We start from the raw sequence: 5,504 nt of genomic DNA, 5'->3' as shown, positions 1-5,504 counted from the left end.
CTCCTCTGGTAGGCTCAGTAACTACCTGCTTAAGGAAATTATCTTGTATAACTTCAAGAAACTCCTCAGCTTCAGGTCACACTAGATCTTCCCAGTCTATATTCCTATAATTAAAGTCCCCATTACGCAGACATTTCTACTCATACTCGCCCTGCCAATCTCCTGTAGTAATATACTCGTGTCCTGCCTGTTAAGGTTGGGTGGCCTGTATATAACTCCTAGAGTTAGTTTTCTTTCCTTTGTAAACGTCACCAAACTGATTCTGAATCCATGTTAGTTTGACTGAGTTGTTAACTAAACATTTAAGTGAGTCTTTAACATATAGCGCAACTCCACCTCCTTTCTGCCTTCTGTCTTTGTGAAACATCTGATAACCCGTTATTTCAAATTCTGATCTAAAATTTCTATTAGCAGTGTCTATCCATGTCTCAGTGATCGCTATTATGTCAAAATTTTCTGAACAAGCTTCACCCCTTAGTAAGTCTATCTTGTTTCTGAGGCTCCTGCTGTTAGTATAGAAGATTCTTAGCCCGTCCTCTGTTACTCCTCTAGAATTACTTCTAAGCTGCCTGGTTATATTATGAGCTAGATGTCCCCTACCATTACTCCTCCCATTGCTCCCATTACTCCTCCCCCCCTCGCCTATACTAAAAAATCCCTCAGGGTACCAAGTGCTCGCTCAAGGGAGTCTGAGAGAGCCTCAACACCCTTGAACGTCAAGTGTATCCCGTCACGGGCGTAGAGGGCGTCGTTGCCAAAGAAGAGGTCCCAATTGTCGACGAACAGCCACCCATTGCGCTCGCAGTGCTCAGCAAGTCTGCTGTTCACTGCTATCGCCCTGGACAGCCATCCATCGCCGACGCCCCTCCTTGGCAGGACGCCACACACTACTGGTGACCCACCAGCGTCACGTATCCTGCCTAACAATTCTCTAAAACGCCTGAGAAGGTCCTCGCTTGGCACACGAGAAACGTCGTTTCCGCCACAGCTGAGAAAGACAATGGGGTTCGATCCCTCGCTTGCCATACACGCCTCAATCCTGTCTGATATGGCCCACCTGCCCCTGGTAAACACCCCCTCGTCCTGTTTTTATCCTTGGAGCAAAAATACCTGACAACATACCGAACCTGACTATCCCCAACACCCCGAACCCGACGGTGGGATGGGGGGCCTGGTGGGGGGGGTGACGGGGGGAGGGGAGAGCGGGAAGGGAGGGGAGGGACCTGCTGTGAAGAACGAGGAGAAATTGTGGAAGAGGTGGAAGGTGGAAAGGGGGAGGAGGAGGAGGAAGAGGAAGAAGGAGAAAGGGAGGGTGAGGTGGTGGAGGGAGGAATGGACGAGGAGAGGGAGGAGGAAGAGGGGAAAGGGAAGGTAAGGGACAGGTGTTGGAGGGAGGGACGAGCGAGGAGGCGGAGGACAAGGAGGAGAAAGAGGAGAGGAGGAGGAGGAGGGGAGAGTGGGCAGGAAGAGGGAGAGGGGGACGGAAGAGGAAGGCGAGGAATTTGAGGCGGAGGAGGAGGAGGAGGGAGGAGGAGGAGGAGGAGGAGGAAGGAGTAGGTGAAAGGGACTTTGGGCATTTCCCGGCGTAGTTTTATGACCCTGGTGGTAGTTTGACCCTTCTTCTGTACTGTGAACCTAAAAAGCCACTCATTAGAACCCGACTGCTCTCCTTTTTGCCCCATGGAAATAATTGATGTGTGGAGGGGTGGAAGCGTCTGACAATATCGATCTTAGTGCCTGACGCGCGTATAAATCCCTCCCAGCCTTCCTCCCTCAGACGCCGGCGGGCCTTCTACTCGCCTCCTCTGTTTTGCCGGGAAAGGGACGCAGGGAAAGAGGGGACGGGGAACAAGGATGACACACGAGAGGATCAAAGGAAAAGCAGCGAAATAAAGGTGAAAAACAGGGGCGCCGTGTGGAGAATATGACACCAAAGAGGAAAGAGGAGGAGGAGGAGGAGAAGGAGGGAAGGAGTGAAAAGCTGCTTACTGGGAAACAAGGAGAAGGGGTAGGAGGAGGAGGAGGAGGAGAAGAAGAAAGGAAGGAATGAAAAGCTGCTTACTGGGAAACAAGGAGAAGGGGTAGGAGGAGGAGGAGGAGGAGGAGGAGGAGGAAAGGCACTAAAAAACTATCGTGCATGAGGTTATTGACGTGTACGAGACAAAGACGGATCTGGTACGAAGGAAGAAAAATAGAAAAAAAAGGTTAAAAAGAAGCAAAAAGATAAAAATAGATAAGAATATAAAAACGATAAGACAAAAAGATAAGATAAAGAATAAAAATGATAAAAACAATAAAATGTGAAAATTAAGAAATAATATAAAAGATAAAGAGAAAAGAGAAAAATTAAAAAAGATGAAAAAATAAAGATAAATAAATACAAAAAAGATAGAAAAATAATTAAGAGATGCAAGATTAAAAAGGCTAAAGAGTTAATTAAGATGAAAAGCAAACAAACACACACAGAAAAAGAATATACGAGAAATTTAGCACCCAGGATTTACGTGTCAAAGGGAAAAAAGTTATGGTTGATGCAGTAAAAGTTGTGTGTGTGTGTGTGTGTGTGTGTGTGTGTGTGTGTGTGTGTGTGTGTGTGTGTGTGTGTGTGTGTGTGTGTGTGTGTGTGTGTGTGTTCGGGGAAATTATGGCTGATTTTTAACAAAGAAGTTATGTGTCGTGTTGTCAGGAAAATAATTATTGTTGATGCGGAATAAAGAAGTTGTTTGTGTGTTATCAGGAAAATTATTACTGCTGAAACAGAAATAAATAAGGTGTGTGTGTGTGTGTGTGTGTGTGTGTGTGTGTGTGTGTGTGTGTGTGTGTGTGTGTGTGTGTGTGTGTGTGTGTGTGTGTGTGTGTTATCAGGAAAACTATTATGGCTGATACGTAATAAATAAGTTGTGTGTGTTATATCAGGAAAACTATTATGGTTGATACGTAATAAATAAGTTGTGTGTGTTATATCAGGAAAACTATTATGGTTGATACGTAATAAATAAGTTGTGTTTATGAGGTCTTGCTAATCTAGACAAACTACTCACACCTGCGATCCCTCCCCTCTTCCCCTCCATCCTCCTCTCCCTCTCCCCCTTCTGCCTCCTCCTCTTCTTTCACCTGGTCCCCTTCTTCCTCCTCCCCATCCACTTGCTCCATCATCATCCTCTCTCCCCTCCCCTCCCATCCTTCCCTTTTCCCTCCTCCTCCACCTGCTCCCCCTCTTCCCCTTCCTCTCACTTTCTGCCTCCCCTCCACCTGCTCCCCTCTTCCTCCCTTCCACCTCCTTTCCCCCTATCTCGCTCCAATGCCTCCCACCCTCCTGCTCCTTCTGCGCCTTCTCCTCCCTTCTGCACCTGCTCCTCTTTCTCCCTCCCTCTCTTACCCTTTCCTCCTCCTCCTCCTCCTCCTCCTCCTCCTCCTCCTCCTCCTCCGCCGCCGCCGTTACCACAATTCCGTTTTACTCTTACTGCTGCTGCTGCTGTTGTTGTTGTTGTTGCTTCTGCTTCACTTGTTGTTTTTGCTGTTGTTTTCTTTGCTTAATATTTTTCTCTTGTTCTCTGTTGCCGTTGTTGTTGTTGTTGTTTTTGTTAGTTTTCCTTCTATAAATATTGTTGCTGGTATTATTCCTACCTCCTCCTCCTCCTCCTCCTCCTGCTACTACTACTACCACTACTACTACTACTACTACTACTACTACTACTACCACCACCACCACTACTACTATGTAGAGAGAGGCATAAAGTAAGGAAAGGAAAACCGAGAAAATGAAAACCAACAAAATCCCCCCCCTCCCACAAAGGGACAAAAAATGATTATGGTCTAGGACTCTGGGTGGTGTGAGCGCTTTGATAGGGAAGTGAGAGGAAGCCGTGTGAGTGCGCCGCCGTGAACTGGCTAACCCTCTCAAGCGGATCACTGAAGGTCGTGAATTGGGCGAGGCTATGGGTGAAAGGCGGACTGGTTAATTTGAAGGGACGATGAATGCGAGGTTGAGGAAGGGTGAGAAGGAGGGGAAGGTGTGTGTATGTGTGTGTGTGTGTGTGTGTGTGTGTGTGTGTGTGTGTGTGTGTGTGTGTGTGTGTGTGTGTGTGTGTGTCACTCTGAAGAACAAGAGGATCTGGGACAGATTGTCAGATTTGGATGTTGACTGCGAGAGAGAGAGTTAGTTTGTGTTTCTAGTCCTTTATATTTCGGCACTCTACCTCTCTCACACACACACACACACACACACACACACACACACACACACACACACACACACACACACATTCTTTTCGTCCATATTGTCGGGTTCAAGTGCTGGCGGTGGTGATGTTATTTTCATCAGGAGTATTGCAAGAATGGGAAGTGGATTCATGGAGTGGGTACAGGCGGGGAAGGGCCAGACCGTAGGAGTGCACAGTTATAGTGAAGGCTCGTCAACTGATGCAGGAATGGTTTTGGGACCTTCTTGTAGTTAATGTCACAAATGGAAGCTGAGATGATCATAAGTCGAAGTGGAATACTAAAAGGCATATAACAGTATAAAGAAACATATATAAGGGAAAATTTGAGCATGGAGGCAGAGTTAAGACGAGGGAAATTGTGAACGAATTAAAGCACAGAAATGAAAAAAGTCAGAGAAAGACATAACAGTGCTAACGGACATAACATAACACAGCAAATAGTAAATAGAGAAAACAAAAGCCCGCCAAACGTCGATCCTGTAAAAAGTAAAGAAGGAGACCTTTTACGTATAAGTTAGATGTATTCACATTCAGCAATGACACAGGCAGGAATTGGTGTACTAGTAAGTGGTGGATGAGTGGAACAGGTTTGGCAGTCATGTTGTGAGTGCCAGTTTGATGGATACATTCAAGAAGAGGTTAGATAAATTCATGGATAGTGAGGTTAGGTGAGTTAGGATCACAGGAGCTGCCTTGTATTGGTCCATCGGCCTCTTGCAGATTCCTTATAGTATTTCTATGTTCTTATTTCCTTGGCGTGCTCGACCCTGCAACAGAACATAAGAACATAAGAACGTGAGAGTCTGCAAGAGGCCGTAGGCTATACAAGGTAGCTCACTTTGAATTAAACTCCCGTGTATCTAACCCACCTAATACCGCTGTCCATGAATTTATCTAATCTATTTTGAATGTGACAATTGTATTGGCACTCACCACATGACTGCTAAGCCTATTCCACTCATCCACATCCTGTTAGTAAACCAATGTCTGTGTGTCCTCTACCTGGATAACACTCCTCCTTCCCGCCTTCCTGTCATAACAGGCACCTTATTATTCACCTTATTTAGTAGTAGTAGGAGGAGCAGTAGTAGTATTGGTAGTAGGGACAGGAATATACCCACGGCGTGTTAAACCCCTTAAAATGCGTCTAAAGGGTCATATTATTAAACATTACGTCCTTAAACACACATAATTATTTGATAAGGCTTTCGTAGGAGTTTGAGGCATTTCCACAGGTAGTTTTATAGCCCTTGTTGTAGTTTGGTCTTCCCGTAGTGAGTC

This window comes from Eriocheir sinensis, unplaced genomic scaffold (genome assembly GCF_024679095.1).
Source record: "Eriocheir sinensis breed Jianghai 21 unplaced genomic scaffold, ASM2467909v1 Scaffold126, whole genome shotgun sequence".
NCBI classification, from domain to species: Eukaryota; Metazoa; Arthropoda; class Malacostraca; order Decapoda; family Varunidae; genus Eriocheir; species Eriocheir sinensis.
The sequence above is the reverse complement of the archived record's forward strand: the minus strand, read 5'-3'. Positions refer to the sequence as shown.